Genomic DNA, 16,648 nt, shown 5'->3' with positions numbered 1-16,648 from the left:
ACTGTATTTAAAGGGCCGGAAGATTGAGAACCACTGATCCAGACAATGGAATAACATTTAGTGCTAAAAAGAAATGAGCTAACAAGCCATGCCAAGACATGGGGAAAACTTACGTGCATATTCTAATGAAGACAGCCATCTGAACAAGGTACACACTGTGACTCCAGCTCGACGACATTCTGGAAAAGACGGAACTATGGTCACAATATGAAAGATCGGTGGTTGGCAGGTTTGGGGAAAGGATGAGTAGGCGGAACACAGAGGATTTTTTAAAGCAATAAAATACTCTGTATAATATTAAAACGCTGATATGCTATCTGACTTTTGTACAAACCCGTAGACTGTGCAATACTAAGAGTGAGCCCTAAGGTAAGCTATGGATTTGGAGTGATTCTGAGGTGTTCGTGTAGGCTAATCCTTGGGAAAACAAAGTGCTAGTCTAGTAAATGGCGTTGATACGGGGAGGCTGTGCACGTGTGGGAGAGGAGGTGTGTGTGTGAAACCTCGCTACCTTCCTCTCAGTTTTAGTGTAAACCTGAAAGCGCTCTGAAAAACACAGGCTTTAAAGGTAGAAGAAACCGCTTCCTAAGCCATTGCACACCCCACAGACATGAGGCAGCTGTTCCCAGGCTGTGGGGGTGTTTGAGGAATAGTGCTTGGGGTCTGGATGGAAGAATAAGAGTGATGGTTCGGGCAGGAGACTGATTCTTGGAGAAATGGTTTTCACAAACGTGTTGACTCCGATGTGCTAATGAACAACGTGGGCCTGGTCCTCGCGTCTGAGAGGGAGCGGGTGCTTCCTCAAGGCCCCAGCACATTGCTAAAACCTGCAAAAATGGCCTCAGAACATGGAAATGGGAAACCAAATTTAGTTTTGCTTGTAAATAAGAAATATGCGGAACCCAAACACATATGTTCTGTGCTAAATGCTCCTCAGATTTGCACCATCAGAAAGTGGGATCTGCTAATTCCAGATCAAGGCGAGAGTTTGGGCCCATCTGCTTCTTTGCACAATTTGAGGATCTATCACTGTCTCAGGGGGAACAGAACCCCGAGCTCACTGCCATTGTAATAACTGTGTCCTTTATGGGGTACCTCTCACCCAAAGTCTCCCCACCCAGCTGCAGGCACCGAGGGTCCCATACCCATTGTGGGGAGAAGGGAGGCGAGGCAGCGGTTCCCCGTGAAATATTAAACAGTGACTGGGGATCAAAACAGAGAAGAAAATTGCATTCGTGAAACAGTGGGGAGGGAATACAGCAAAGACCACGGTTGCCTGGGATGAGATGGGAGGGACACGGAGGCCTGACCTGCGTGCACAGCAGCTGGGGGCCGCCCCGTGTCTTCCACGCAGTCAGCTTCTCTCCGGCCGCGGGTGCCGGCCATGACCCTGCAGGATGGGCACCAGCCCCGAGTAGCACCAGCTGGTGACCTTCCTCAAGGTCGCCCCTCCCAGAGGTGAGCAAGCCTGCTCTGTGCTGAGCACAGGAGCCGCAGGTTTGAGGTGCAGGGGAACCACTGGCAAGTCCAAGGCCACAGCGGGCAGGCTAGGCCCAGCCCCAGCCCCAGCCCCAGCCTGAACGCCCACCTGCCGGTACCCAGTCTCCTCTGCTGGACTAGGTTCCCATACTCCTCCCGATGAAGGAGCCAGGACCGTCCCCCCTGGGGACATCGCTGGTTTCGGATGGGAGGCAGGACGTGTGTAAGGATTCGATGCAGCCACACAACCACAGGCCCAGGGACGAGTACAGATGCCAGAAAACCCTAGAAACTTCACCCTTTTCTTCCACTAAAAGTGCTTTTGCTCCAACAGGCTGAGCAGCTCTCCACACGCATCTATTTTAGAGCCTGAATTTTCAGGACCGAAAGGTCCCGTCCACACTTCACTCACATCGAGTTGGTAGAAATGGACTCTTTGATGCAGGAATACTTTCCGAGTAGCCACCGACGCTCACTCCTTGGGAAGGTAACATTAAGATTTGACACCTTTCTTTGCTTTCAAATACCCTACAACATAAGGTTTAACGATTCCTACGTGACTCAGGGTCGCTGAGCATCCATCGCTTGGCTGTGCCATCACCGAGCAGCACGTCAGCCCCGACTCCGAGTGGCCTTGATTCTATGCCTTCGAAAACTTGTGTCTGATTTTCATAATTTTAGGGGCTCTCTCCACTTCCTGCCTCTTGCTGCTCAGAGCAACGCCCTGGTCCTTCCATTCTTCCCCCTTTCACTTGTAAATGTGCCACAATTATTTCCCAAATGTGTGTGAAGTGAGAGTAGGTTAGGGTCCTGAGCGAGCACTGAGGAGCCAACTTGACACAAAACCTATGACTTCCGAGTCATTGACCTTGAAAGACCTGACTACTTCATTTTTTTTAAAGATAGAACCTAGCATTTTATTTAGATCTTCATTCTACTGTTGGAATTGAGAACCAGACATACGTAATAAACCTCCAAAAATCGATCCTGAAAGGCACTTTCTGCTCAGGGCGAGCAGTCATGGAAGAAGCGTGTAAACAGCTGGCTTCTCTGTACCACCAGCCACCGTTTCACTTCTTAACTGGGCCCATTTGCAATCCAGATGGAAAGGCCACTGGTTAAGGGACGTCTCAGCACATGAAATGGGGTGGGAACAGGCCTGTCAGCTTCCTGGCTGCGGCTGGAATCTCTTCCAACAGGAGAACGAGTAATATGTACCTACTTCCCGGCGAGTTCAGTAACGCACAGGCCCTATTGACACACATGAAAAATGTTAACATAAGATTTTCAATTTCAAGATGAATTACTTCTCTGAAAGGTGTTTCCCAAGTGGACGATCAATGTGCACCTCTGTCCACAGTGGAGCGCCTCCTAGAGGCAAAAGGCTAGAAACAACTTACCCTAAAGAGGGGCTATGGCTCATCCTCATCGTGGGTAGTATGTCTCCTTGAAGAGGAGACAAGGCCGCGGTGATGAACCATAAGGGCGGCTCTGCCCTGAGCCGGTCGGCTGGACCCTGTGAGCAGCAGGCCGGCGGGCATCACACGATGGGCATTTGATCCTCCCTCTCCTGCCTGCTACCCGGTGGGCCAGCAGGAAGAAATGGGGCCACCTCCATCCCTTCGGAAATGCCTGGCTTTGCCCTCCTGGTGAGAAGCACCCACGAAGGCCTGGCGTGAGCTGCTCGCCATTTGCATCCGCAAGCGGTTCCGCACCTCGTGGGGAAGACAAATATTTAAATTCATAGGGTCAGTTATAAGAAGTGTATGATCAAAAGTATAGATATTTGGTCCCCAGGTTTTCCAGTTTCGGGAACCTATAAAATTATAAACATCCTATGATACAACGCTTCCATTATGTACTTTGTCAAGGGAGTCTAAGTAAAAACTATCCCTTACATCACCATTTCATAAAATAAAGCTCGTTAGACACCAAAAAAATAGGAAGTGCCTGATAGCGAGAGAGCAATAAGATCATTGCTTCTATTTCTAAATGTAAATGCAGATACCTTTTACCTTAAGAATTCCTGACATTTTATAACATGTCCTTTTTCTCTTTTCCATTCGGGGACTGTATTCATGCGGGCAACATGACGTGGACCTGGAATGCTCACCTCTTCCAGCCAAATCTCAAGTTCGGTTCCCTTCCCTGCGCGAGGGCCCGCTACTCCCTCCCGTCAGCGAGGGGGCAGGTCCAAGGGCAGGTTCCGCCGCCGCCGTGCTCCTGCCTCCAGGATTTCCCTTTTCTGTAAGTGTCCGGCTCCTGGCAAATCCCTGCTGGTCTGCATCTTCGTCATGTCCGTGGGTGTGTGACTCTCCGTCATGTCCACGGGTGTGTGACAGCAGGAGGGATCTTCCTGAATCTGTTCATCAAATGGCTAGAAACAGAACTCTATCCACAGTCTCGTTCTGGTCTCCTCTAACCACAATCACATGTCCCCGACTGCCTGGAAATGTTTCTATGTAAGCATAGCAGGTCTCCCCGCCCACCCCCCACCTGTAATATCTGCTTCAAAGGTGTAGGCACTGCCATCTCCCAGCTCCCTTTGCCCAAGGCATGAAGGTTGTCGAGCAGCTCCCCGCCTACCCACTCTCTCCATGCGACCCTTCTTTCCTGGTTGTCGAGACTTCTGATGCCCTGAATCACTGTTACTTCACTGAAACACTGAACACAGTGACTTGCCCTCAACTCCCAGACCCACTGGGCAAATCTCCAATCCTTGTTTAATGCAACATCCACTTTTTCTAACCACTCAGCCAACATACACACCTTTCCATATTTTAAATTTTAGTTTTCGATTATAGTTTACATTCAGCTAATGGTTGCCAGAAGGGAGAGGGTTGGGGGGCTGGTGGAAAAGGTCAAGGGCTTGAGAAGTAGAGATTGGTGGTCACAAGACAGTCACAGGAACGTGAAGTACAATATAGGGAATTACAGTCAATACTGTTGCAATAACTAGGGATGGTGGCAGGTGGGCACTTAAAACATCTGGGGGGATCACTATGTAAAGCATATGATAGCTTAACCCCTGTGGTGCGCACCTGAAACTGGTACAAAATAAGTGAACAAAATAAGCAACCTGAGTCAGGGATACTGTTAGAGAAAATGTGTTAGAAAATGTTCTCCATCGATTTTTGTCCTGAATCCCTGTTGCTTCCAGCTCCATCTCTCACTATTTCCTGCCTCACTTTTACCAAACACCTCACTGTCACTTCATAGAGAGAACAGAGGCCATGTGACCGATCTTTTACCTTCGGATCATCCTATCCCTCTACCCCTGTGTCTAAGTGGCCTTCTTCTTCACTTACACCATTGGAAACAGGTGAGTAACCTACCTAAGGCTCACCCGGATGCTGTGTCCATATTATCACACCTCCTTTAGTCAATCTCAAATTCATTCACTCATTAAGTATCTACTTTGTACCAGAGACCATAGGAGACATTGACAATACAATGATATTCAGTCTCCTACCTTAAAAACTTAGTGTTCAGTGGGAAGAGAAAGACAAAGGCATGGCCAATTACTATGCAAGCAATCTTATGAGAGCTATTATAGACACCCGACTTTCTGGATATGCAAATGTACTAATTAACACTCACTTAAAAATCAAGAAGGTATACAAATTGTCAGGGACCAAATTATTTTAATAATTCTAAAGTCTCCTTACTACCTCTTTCCTCAGTTTTCACTGAGGTAACTGGGTACCCATAACAACATGACATTCTGGTAACTTTAGCTTAAAATGAGTAGAAGCACAAGGCAGGCGCGGTGTGAGCAGGAAAGGCGGTGTTAATGATGCTACCAGGCAATTCGAGTAGCATGAAAAGCAAACCCTCTGAATTGCTAAACTTTAGAAACTTCCTCCTCCGCCACAGCCATTACCCTGGTTTCTATGCACTGCAGGTTGGAATGTGGCGTCCACATACCTTGAAATGAGGTGATTAAACAGCAACACCCTGAGCTGTTTTCACAGCCTCTGCTTCCTGGAGAATGCTGAACTGATCTGCACAGAAAGAACCGTGATCTGTATATACCTACCTGACAGGGGCGAGTGTGAGCAAATGCACACATTAATATGCACACATATGCATACACACAAGCTCATGGGCATGCAGGCACACATGTGCGTGTATCTTCACACACATTCAAACATACATATGAATCTACTCACCTGTGCATACATTTATATTCTTGAACTTAAAGCAAAGACTTTAACCCCAAAAGAGTGCAAAGTTCCTTCTGGCAGTCACAAGACATCATGCCAAAGAGAACAGAGAACACAGCTGAGAGGTGAAGCTCGAGGAATGTACTCAGGTACACACCAAGTTGTCATCTCACACGACTGACCATCACCTACTTACACCGGGAGAGCCGACTGAGGAGTAGTCCTTCCAAAGACATGCTCACCTAAAGACCATCACCTACTTACACCGGAAGAGCCGACTGAGGAGTAGGCTTTCAGAAGACATGCTCACCCAACACCTAGAATGTGACTTGATTTGGGAGGGAGGTCGTCGCAGATATGAAGATGCAGGTCGTGGGATGAGGTCATCCTGGAGGAGGGCCGGCCTGAAATCCATGGCAAGTGTCCTCGTGAGAGAGAGAGAAGGGGACAGGGAGACGGAGGCCACCTGATGATGGAGGCAGAGCCTGGAGCAACGTTGTCCGTCGACAAGGATTTGACACTTAAAGATTGTTCTCCAAAGTGATGAATAATAAGAACCTGTAACCGAGATTACTCCACCCAGCAAAGCTCTCATTTAGAACTGAAGCTCAAAGAGCTTCACAAACAAGAAAAAGCTAAAGGAGTCCATCGCCACCAAGCCAGTATTACATGAAATGCTGAAGGGCATTCCTGAGGGAGAGGAGATAAAAATATGAATAAAATGGCAACAAATACATATATGTCAACAATTGAATCTAAAAATCAAAACAAACAAGAAATCTAGTGAACAAAATAAACCGGTGAATAAAATAGAAGCAGAGGCAGGGAAGCATGGGACAGACTAACCAATCTCACAGGGAAGGGGAGAGAGGGGGCGGGAAGAGATTAACCAAAGATCTTACCTATGGACACAGACAGTAGGGTGCTAGAGGGGGGCAATGGGGGGAAAGGGGGGCATCTGTAATGTTCTCAAGAATAAAGATTTTTTAAAAAAGATTGTCCTCTGACCAAAGATGTTTCCGAAATCTTCAGTGGCGAAAACCCGAGAACAAGAAGTGGATACGCCTGTGCTCTCAGAGGGGTGTCAGGGTGGGCACAAGCAGGCCCTCTGGTCGGCAGGAGACACGCACGGAAGATGGGGACTCAACTACCAGCGTCAGCGAATGCCTTGCCCGGGCTGAGAAGCACGAATGGGGGCGAGTGATGAAACGGAACACGGGAGGGCACAGGGTAGCACAAAGCAGTGCCTGGACTTCAATTGCTCATTCAGGGGGACAGTGGGGACCTCCCGACCTTGAGAAGGGAAAAGGATGCTGAGGTGGAAGCTTTGCCTTCTTGTAACCACCAAGGGGAAGCTCCCGGAGAGCACAGCGGGAGCCTGGCCCGGTCACAGCACCGTGTCTGTCCCACTGCACCGTCACCTCCTCTCCCACTTCTCCTGGAGGCCCGACCTCCCCCGCTCGCAGGGAGGGCAGCATTCCCACTGAGGCAGCGGACACGTGTCTAGTTCCTCCAACTCAGTCACCTGAGGAAAGCCTGGAGGTTGTTCCACTAAGACAGTGGTTCTCAACCTTCTGGCCCTTTAAATACAGTTCCTCATGTTGTGACCCAACCATAAAATTATTTTTGTTGCTACTTCATAACTAATTTTGCTACTGTTATGAGTCGTAATGTAAATATCTGATATGCAGGATGGTCTTAGGCGACCCCTGTGAAAGGGTCGTTTGACCGCCAAAGGGGTTGCGACCCACAGGTTGAGAACCGCTGCACTCAGACTATCATGAAGGGGAAGAGCATGTCTTGTATGTAAGACAGTGGTTCTCAACCTTCTGGCCCTTTACAGTTCCTCATGTTGTGACCCAACCATAACATTATTTTCGTTGCTACTTCATAACTGTAATGTTGCTACTGTTATGAATCGTCATGTAAATATCTGATATGCAGGATGGTCTTAGGCGACCCCTGTGAAAGGGTCGTTTGACCGCCAAAGGGGTCGCGACCCACAGGTTGAGAACCGCAGATTTAAGAGGCTATAATGAGCGAGAGCGAGAGAGAGAAAGGGGGAGAAGGGAGGGAGGGAGAGAGGAAGAGAGAGAGGAGAGAGGACGCTGCCAGTAGGCAGGTATCACTGTGTTTCAGTCTGAGTTGTGACCGAGGTGACTCCATGTTCCCTTCTTAGTCCTTCATTGGGACATGACAGAAGACACCACCGTCTGAAGTTTCCAAATAAATAAAGTATAGGAGACACTCCCAACACCTGGGCGAGGCCTCTTCACCTGTCGGCGAATGGCCAGCGTCATGGTGCCTCTCCTCTCCTGCTGAGGAGACTAGAGCTCAGTCACCAGCTGCCCTCACTTCCGTGATGAGGAGAGCCAGGACGGCTCAGTGCTCACTACAGAGCTGGTGTGGGTGGTCTATCAATTCCCATCAACATCCCTGCAACACCCTCCGGGCTCACTGCCTTCTCCCTCACGTCTGGGTGATGTTTGGTCCAATGCCGACTCCCTAGAGGAGGACCTGGCACCCGGCGGCCATGGGTAACATGTGTTGGACAGATCTATCTGCTGGCCTCTACTCCACACTAGTACTGGTTCCAACATCCACTGGGGACCGTTAGGGTTCTGTGCCCCTCACTGACCCCCTGGCATTGTGACACCTTGTGGGGGTGACCAGACCCTTGGGAGGAAGGAAGAGAAAGACGGTGTAGGCCCCGGGATGGAAGGAAAGGAGGCGCTGGCCCTCACCCCCAGTTCCAGGCTAAAGATGAAGAAGGCTCAGCCGTTCTGAGCATGCCCGTTTGTCTCCCCCTCCCCCCTTCTTCCTTCCCTCCTTCCCCCTTCCCCCTTCCCCCTCCTCCTTCCTCGGAGGCTCTTTAATCATGTGCCTGTGTGTTCCCTCCCGCTAGGAAGTAAGCTTCTGCGCCAGGGCTCTGCTGAGCCACCCCCGGGGCCATCACGGTGCCTCACAAACAGCATTTCTCCGAAGAAACACTATTAAACAATATTTTTGAAAATGAAGCTTCAATAACAGAGCAGCAGAACTCACCGGGAAATGGCTTCTGGGAATCCAGCGAGATGCCATCCGTGGGAGCCTTGCTTTGAAGGCGGCACCTTCGGCCTGGCAGGTGTGGGCGGAGGGGAGCGGGGTTTGCCCATTAGAGCTTAATTGACTGCCTCTCTCCTTCCTTCCGGCTGAGCAAAGGGATGCGTGCAGCCCAATTAGCCTGCAGCTTCCTAGGATTTGGTTGTGCAGATATTTACACTCCTAATCTCCAGCAGGAACAGCGCATAATGAGTAAGGCCCGTGACTCACTCCCAGCCCGGCTCTGCCTCCCGCACGCCGCCGGGAACAGCTGCAGGGGCTTCTCAGAACACAGCCTCAGCGCTCCGTCCAAGTTTCCCGAGAGTGCCCGGTGCCCGGTGCCCGGTGCCCGGTGCCCGACAGGACAGGAGGCCGAGCTGTTGAGGGGCAATGGCTGTAGGTTTAGCTCAGGTGGGCTGGGTGCCCGGGGAGGAGAGGGGGCACAGGGGATCTTTCTGGAGAAGGGAAGTGTGAGGTGTAACAAAAACACTCTCTAATGTTCACTGAATTATTTCTGGTGTCAGGCATGGCGTGAGATGCCTTCCATTCATAATATTTCATCACAACAACTCTTTGGATGAAGTATGATTACCCACAATTCAAAGGAGCTAAGGGTTAGAAAGGTCACTGAGGTGCCCACCTTGGAAACTGACGTCTGGAATTAAGACCAGATCTGACCCTGTGCCCTTCACAGTGCTCGTCTGGCCCGAAGGAGAGGCTCAGACCCCAGACCCAGAATGGGCCCAGGCGCCTACCGATGTCCGTGGGAAAGTGCTGATGAGTAGAAGTTCCAGCTGGGGGTCATGTCCAGCCTTCAACGGTGTGGGGGAGGGACGGGCCGGGGCCCAAAGACCAGATTTAAAGGACATGTAAGATGTTAGGCTAAGAAGTTCCCTTGACAATGATGGGTAAATACTGAAGATTTAAAGCGACAGCACACTTAGACTTGCATTTTACAAAGAAATGGTGGCGGTGGCAGTGCCCTGTGGGCAAGGGAGCTCTGAACAGATGAGCTCCTGGTGCGCGTGTAGATCCCACTGTCCCGGATCACACCTGAGACCCACAGGGAGCCTGAAGCTCTTTAGACGCCGCCTGGTCTGGCAGGTGGATCAGGCCCAGGAGGGCCGCGTAGAGTCTGGAAGCTGGTAAGGTCTTAGCGGGTGTGGACAGGTGTCCTGGCTCGAGGACTTGGAATTATTTAATCGTTCTTGCAACCCGATGGGGAATGTCCTGGCCCAGGAGCCTGAGCTGGGGGCTGAGGTGGTGGGTCCTCCCTGCCCACTGCCGTCTGTCTCCCAGCTGGAGCACGAGGGTCTCGGGAAGCAAACGCGGCTTTCCCCAGGCTCTGGAGCTCTGCAGTAAGAAGCGTAAACTTCATTTTCACCCCCGTAATAAACTCTCATCAAAGGGCTCATTTGTCTCCGTCACTGACGGGCATGATCCACTCTCACATTGTAAATTTCCGTTCCTTATCAGACATTCAGGGCGCATGGCGTTGCTTTATTTGGGGCGCTACCAAATCCTGTCTCAAGGGATGCCTGTCCGAGGGACACAACACCAGGAGGATTTCGGATGGAAGAAGCCACAGGAGAGAGACAGGGGAGCGGGGCTGCTGTAGGCTCACTAGAGAGTCAGAGAAAAGGGGGCCTTGGGACAGGGTCAGGGGGTGAGCCTGGGACGAGCTGCCCATGGCTCCCCTGGTTGCGAGTCTCCCTGGGACCCTTAAGAGTTTAGGAGGTGCACACCTGTCGGGGAGGGGGAGGGGGAGAGAGGCAAGGGAGGAGACGCTGGGGCCTTAGGTTGGAGGGTGTTTGAGGCTGAGCCCAGGAGGGGCTTGGGGGAGGATGGCAGTGGACCTGTCATCGGCTTCCCAGGTGTGTCCTCAGGGCCGTGTCTCCCTGATTGGACGGCACAGGGGTCATCAGTCAGTGCAGCTGGTCCCGCACCGCCCGCCTGTTTTTCCTGCTTTTCTGGGCCTGGAGCTGAAATACCGCTGAGGCCTGGAGTTTGCCCCTGGAAAAGGTCAGGGGGGCTAAACCACTGGCCAGCGATGTGCCAGGAGAGGAAGGTCCCCTGGGGGAGGGCCAGCGGCAGTCTGGCCCCTTGCTGGGCACCGGGGCTTCTGCCTGTGGCCTTCTGTGTCTGCTGTGAGTTGCTGGGCCATGGCACGGCCATGGCAGACTCAGCCCCGAGGCGCCTTATGTGCCAGGCCAGACCTGGGTCTCGGTGGGACGCAGCTCCCTGATGAGAAGACAGTGCCCACAAGCCATGTCTTTATTTTATAGCAGATTCCAGGAGGCAAAGTAGGGGCGTGATCAAGATGTTTACAGCATTCTCATGGGTTTCGAATCTACTCAACTACATGCACCTGAACTCTATCACTCAGGCACGTGGGGCCATGTGTTCGGACCATAGGTTCAAGCTTACAACGACAGCTGTTGGCTATAATTGTGCTGAGAGGGCTCTGCCCTCCAAGCTGGGACTTGCAAGTGGCCATGAGAGGACTGTGCCCTCTCCTCAGTCCAAGGCTTGAACCTGTCCAAACACTGTAGCCGCGCCCCACACTTCCTCAGTGTCCCCATCCCACCTGCCACGGAACTTTCCCAGCTTCTTACTGTCCCACCTCAAATGGGCCCTGTTGCTAACACTGTACATTGGTTTGGGTTTAAGATGCACTAAAATGGAGAAGGCTGACATCACAGCACAGTTTCTACAGACACACCTGCACCACCCCCACCTCCCATCACGCACACCTGCACATGACAGCACAGCCAGCTTATCTCAACGGGCAAGGCTGTTTTCACTCTGGGTCTGCCCTCAGGGACGCCATTTCTCTCCATTATTGTGCTAAAGACCGCGATTATCCTCCCCATTAGCAAGCTTAATCCGCAGCCCTCTCCTACCCCAGAGGGTCCCCTGCCTCTCCCTCCAGAGGCTGCTCTCAGGCCCAGGCCCAGCCTGGAAGGTGGAAGAGGCCCCGAGCAGCTGTCCACCAGATGGATGGTCTTTAGCTGGAGGGCTGTTACATCTGCGGCAGCAGAAAACATCTGGCCGGTGGCCATAAAGAAGGGCTCTGATTTCTCTGCTCTGACGACCAAAAAACATTTGCTTCAGAATTTGGGGGATTTGTAATACATTCTGAAAACCTGTGAATTTTGGTCAAAAGTCAATTCCATCAGTAACGGCCTACTTGCAAAATGGAAACCAAAATTTGCAGTCTGTCATGCTTTCTTTTAAATCCTCACTGGCGGATTGATTTGGGGGGTGGGGAGGGGAGGGAGGCAGAGAGAGGGAGAGAGACAGGGAGGGACCAGCAGGGCCTTTTTGATCAAAGTCCTCTATGTGTCCCAATGCTCCTGATGGCCCAGCAAACATCCATCTACTGTTAATGTAAGGAACATGCAAACACGGGAAGAATTTTTTTAAGTTATTTGAGCCAAACTGGACAAATGCTGGGAAGCAGAATCTCAAAGGCCTGAGATAATGCTCCGGAGCGTGGCAGTTTTGCACCGTGTTTTGTACATGACAATCAAAGAGGAGGCGTAAACGGGTTACCTGAAGTCCACTGGTGGTAGATTAGGGAGGCGGGAGAAAGCAAAGGGGAGAACCGCTGGGATTGGAGAAAAAGTAAAATGATAGACACACACTTTTTTTACACAGTTGGGTGCAGGGTAGTTAACAGTCAACAATTCACTCAATGATAGTGAGGGGATTTGTGGTCTCCCCAGAGGGGTGCCTGTGCTTTGAGGGGTCCAGGGAAAGGAAAGTTACTTTGACATTCCAACTACATGTGATCGTAGATGCAGAAGGACAACAGGCTCAGTTAAGGTAAAAGCTGACCTTTGTCAGGGCAGATGCCGGCCTAGGTCCTGACTATGCACCATAACTGCTTTTCATTAAAGTTTTAATTTCAGACCATCCTTTGTGGTTACTCTAGGTCTCTGAGTTTGCAAAATCGCCATGCAGGCCTTCCCTGAGCTAGTCAGGTTAGCATGTGGCCCCTTTTCATCCACACCTGCTACTTCATCTACTGAGAGAGAGGCTATAATTCTTTCTCATCCTTCTCTTCTGTGACACAGATATTTACATTATGATTCATAACAGTAGCAACATTACAGTTATGAAATAGCAACGAAAATCATTTTATGGTTGGGGGTCACCACAACGTGAGGAACTGTATTTAAAGGGCCAGAGGTTGAGAACCACTGCACGGTTATCACGTGGCCCCTGGTCGTCCACGCTACCAAACACTGGCTTTTCCATCCTCTCCTCTGAGGTCTCACACCGAAACCCCCCTTCTCCTCAGCTCGAGATGATGGCATAGAAGCCTGACGGCCCGGGGGCCCCCTAACCTTAGGGAATCCCATGTGGACACACATCATTACGGTGGTCGTTTTCTCCTGTGGATCGGATGATGAGACCAGCCAGGAAAGCCAGGAGAGAAAGGGAAATTCCGCCCCCCTCCACCCCACACACACACCCCGAGTGGAACAGGTTCTTTCTGCGTTTGATATGGTCCTTCCTGGTGCGAGCACAGCCCTGCGCTGAAGGCGGGAAGCCATGGGCTCTGGGCGCTGCTCTCTCCAAGCTGAAGGCTGTGGTGGGTCACTCCCCACAGCTGCCCGCGCCGGCAGCCACAGCCACAGTCACAGCGCCATGCCCTGTGCCCTGAGCTTGGGGTCCTTCAAGTGATTGCTAACACTGTACATTGGTTTGGGTTTAAGATGCACAAATGGACACTGAGTGTTCAGAAACTGACACACATGGACCGCGCCCCCACCATGTTCTGTACAATCCGGGTCCCATAAGCGTTCACTCCTTTCCCAAAACCTAACCTTGATGCGCTCAGCGGAGCGAGGAGACGAGGTGAGACGCACCGGGTTCCAGGGGCTCAGGCTGGAAGGAGCCCCAGGACTCTGCCTCCCAGGGACCCGACTTCCTCCAGGAATCTCCGCGGTCACCACCAGCCTCTCCTGTCCGCTTCTGCCATGGGGTGTGGGGGGCAGGCCCCCAGCCAGGGCCCCTCTGGGCGCAGCAACCTGGAAGGACGCATGAGTGGCCGCAGGAGGGAGGGGCAGGCTTTCTGCGAACAGAGCAGCCGGGACCTGGCGGGTCAGGGGCACCTTATATACCCGCTCAGCCTCGTGCCAATAAGTGCTGCTCATGCCTCATTAACATAAGCAGGTTCCCTGAGGTGCGCCTGCGCGGCAGGTACTGGGCTCTGCTGAGTCAGCCCCTCGGTCAAGGTAGGGCCAAGGGGCCTTTCACCTGTGATACCGCTGTGTCCTCGCCTGCACACGTTCGCTTGACCGGGGGCCTTGAACCTCAGGTCTCTGGTCATGGCCTCCAAGGGGACATGATGTATTTTTCAAAGAAAAGAGTTTAGATTTTAGGACAAAACAGATAATTTATTTCTACAGTTTTAAAATGAGTATTTTATGTTAGTGATTGTTGCCTACTAAATGCCTGCAGGTAGAAAAAGGCATTTTTTAAAGCACGATTTCCTTTGGATAATAAATGTTCACTGTGAAATTCCCTATGAAATTATTGATAAAAGCATTTATGTGCGTCTGGGTGTTGAGGGGGCGGGGAGGTGTTCTCAGTAGCACTGAACACGCTGAGTCCGTGTCCTGACTCTGCTCAGCTGAGCACACCACGTGCCTTTGCACGTGCGGGCTGGGCCCGTGGTTGCTGGGCCCAAGGTTGCTGGGCCCGAGGTTGCTGGGCCCGTGGTTGCTGGGCCCGTGGTTGCTGGGCCCAAGGCTGCTGGGCCCGTCGTTGCTGGATCCCGCGGCCTCCCTTCACCTCACTGTCTAGTGTCTCCTACACCTTCATCCTCTTCCAATACCAAAGGTCAATGTCATCAATCGACCAGAACAGAAGCCATCACAGCTGCTTGGTGACCTGTCCACATGGAAAGTGAAGAAGCAGGACTCTGAGCAGCGTGGGCATCAAGGGGCACAGCCCCCACTACTCCCCCCGCCCAACCCCACGGAGACAGGGCAGGCGGGAGCGGGGACACTGTGCTGACCGCTGTGCCACCCAAGGTGGTGCTGCCAGATCTGGTGACAGGGCCGGTGTCCCGGAGGCCAGGGCTCCCGGGGTCCCGGGCAAGATGTCGGTGGAGGAGACCCTGAGTGACACCCGTCCTCTTCCACCCCGAAGGCACCATGTCTCCGGGCTGAGCGGGGCTCTGGTAGCAGCGCCAGGCGCCGGCGGTTCCACCTGCGGACGCGCAGGGGTTTCTTACAGAAGATCCACGTGGCTGAGCGACAGGTGCAGCGCCTGCCGGAGGCGGTGGCTTCAGGACGAGGAAAGAAGCCGTGGGGGCGCTCCATCTGCTGCAGCGGGTCCCACCTCGCTGCCGGGGCGCCTGTTTCCGTAGGTGAACAGATTGACACCCGTCGCAGGTGGGGACGCCCGCCGCCTCCTCCTCCCACTCCCACTCCCACCTGCCATTTGCAAGGCCTTCGCGCAGGACACCTGGATACTCCACCTGAGCGGGGGAGCAGTTTCCCCAGGAAGCCACACGGACTCCCGTGGGCACGCAGAGCCCTCGGGTTGTCGCTCAGGTGTGTCTCAGAGGACGTGGGAAACATTTGTCCTGGGTGGGACGTCTGATGAAAAAATATGTGTAAGGTTTCAGTCACTCTTGTATATTAACTATGTAGTATGAAAACTCCATGAAAGAAACACGTGTGAGGGACTGAAATACAAGGCAAAGGCGCTCTGGGTGCAGCTGCCCAGGGGGAGGGGGGCTGTTGCAGACACCGACGGAGGCCCCATGTCCATTTGGGGGAACCCTGAGTAGAATTGGTCAAACGTCTAAAGCAGCGGTTCTCAACCTGTGGGTCACGACCCCTTTGGTGGTCGAACGACCCTTTCACAGGGGTCGCCTAAGACCATCCTGCATATCAGATATTTACATTATGATTCATCACAGTAGCAACATTACAGTTAGGAAGTAGCAACGAAAAGAATTTTATGGTTGGGCCACAACATGAGGAACTGTATTTAAAGGGCCAGAAGGTTGAGAACCACTGGTCTAAAGATTGTCCCACAAAATGCCCCGCCTACCCGGGATCTGACCAGCAACAAACAGTGTCATTACACGTACTCTGCGCATCAAACAAGGCTCCCCTGTGGGAACGGACCAGAGTCTCACCTTCTGGGGCAAATGCCGCAGGTCCCGTTATGGTTGGGCCACAACATGAGGAACTGTATTTAAAGGGCCAGAAGGTTGAGAACCACTGGTCTAAAGATTGTCCCACAAAATGCCCGCCTACCTGGGATCTGACCAGCAACAGTGTCATTACACGTACTTGGCGCATCAAACAAGGCTCCCGTGTGGGAACGAACCAGACTCTCACCTTCTGGGGCAAATGCCGCAGGCCCCTCAGTGGGGCGGGTCAGCGTGGGACCCCCAGCTCAGGGGAGAGAAAGAATTCGGGTACAGACAGATGTAGGCACGTGCATGAGTTTGTTATGAATTTTACAGCTAAAGACGAGTAGCACTTACAAATAATATGCTGCATTATGCCCTATTGTTAATTTCATTGGCAAATTGGATCTCAGAGAATGCTTCCACTGATTGTTGAAGAAATGCTTCCGTAGCTAACCTATGGTTGCCATGGACTCCAAGTGTAGTCCTGGCGTGAATATTGCTTAAGATTTGCATTTAAAATTCCACACGGCTTAACCTAACATTATTGCACAGCCCAATGTTTAATGTTGAATAAAGAGATAAGACAAAAAAAAAAGATGTGCATCTACACGACTGAGCAAGGTGAATGTTAAATAACAAAGATGTATCAGGAGCTGCACGGCTTCACCTGTGCTACGGGACTCCGTTCAATCCTCACCGCCGCCCCGCAGGTTCACCCCTGGCCGTGCTGAGCGCGGCACAATCTGTAAACTCACTT

The 16,648-nt window shown here is 51.9% G+C and overlaps 1 long non-coding RNA gene across 4 annotated transcripts; it reads right to left on the bottom strand.

The window, feature by feature from the left end:
- Window positions 1-18: 18 nt before the first annotated feature.
- Window positions 19-6,283, bottom strand: LOC102240566. Of its 4 annotated transcripts, none has more exons than XR_001362719.1 (5): window positions 5,956-6,283; window positions 3,593-5,483; window positions 2,880-3,194; window positions 2,443-2,730; window positions 19-179 (listed from the first exon to the last, which is right to left on the bottom strand). It is a non-coding gene; the product is annotated as an uncharacterized LOC102240566 (long non-coding RNA). The 4 variants fall into 4 exon arrangements; XR_313047.2 differs by having other exon boundaries at window positions 2,880-3,856; window positions 5,407-5,483; XR_001362720.1 differs by having other exon boundaries at window positions 2,880-3,841; window positions 5,407-5,483.
- Window positions 6,284-16,648: the final 10,365 nt, after the last annotated feature.

Source organism: Myotis brandtii, unplaced genomic scaffold (assembly GCF_000412655.1).
Source record: "Myotis brandtii unplaced genomic scaffold, ASM41265v1 scaffold1077, whole genome shotgun sequence".
Classification (NCBI taxonomy): Eukaryota; Metazoa; Chordata; class Mammalia; order Chiroptera; family Vespertilionidae; genus Myotis; species Myotis brandtii.
The sequence above is the reverse complement of the archived record's forward strand: the minus strand, read 5'-3'. Positions and strand labels throughout refer to the sequence as shown.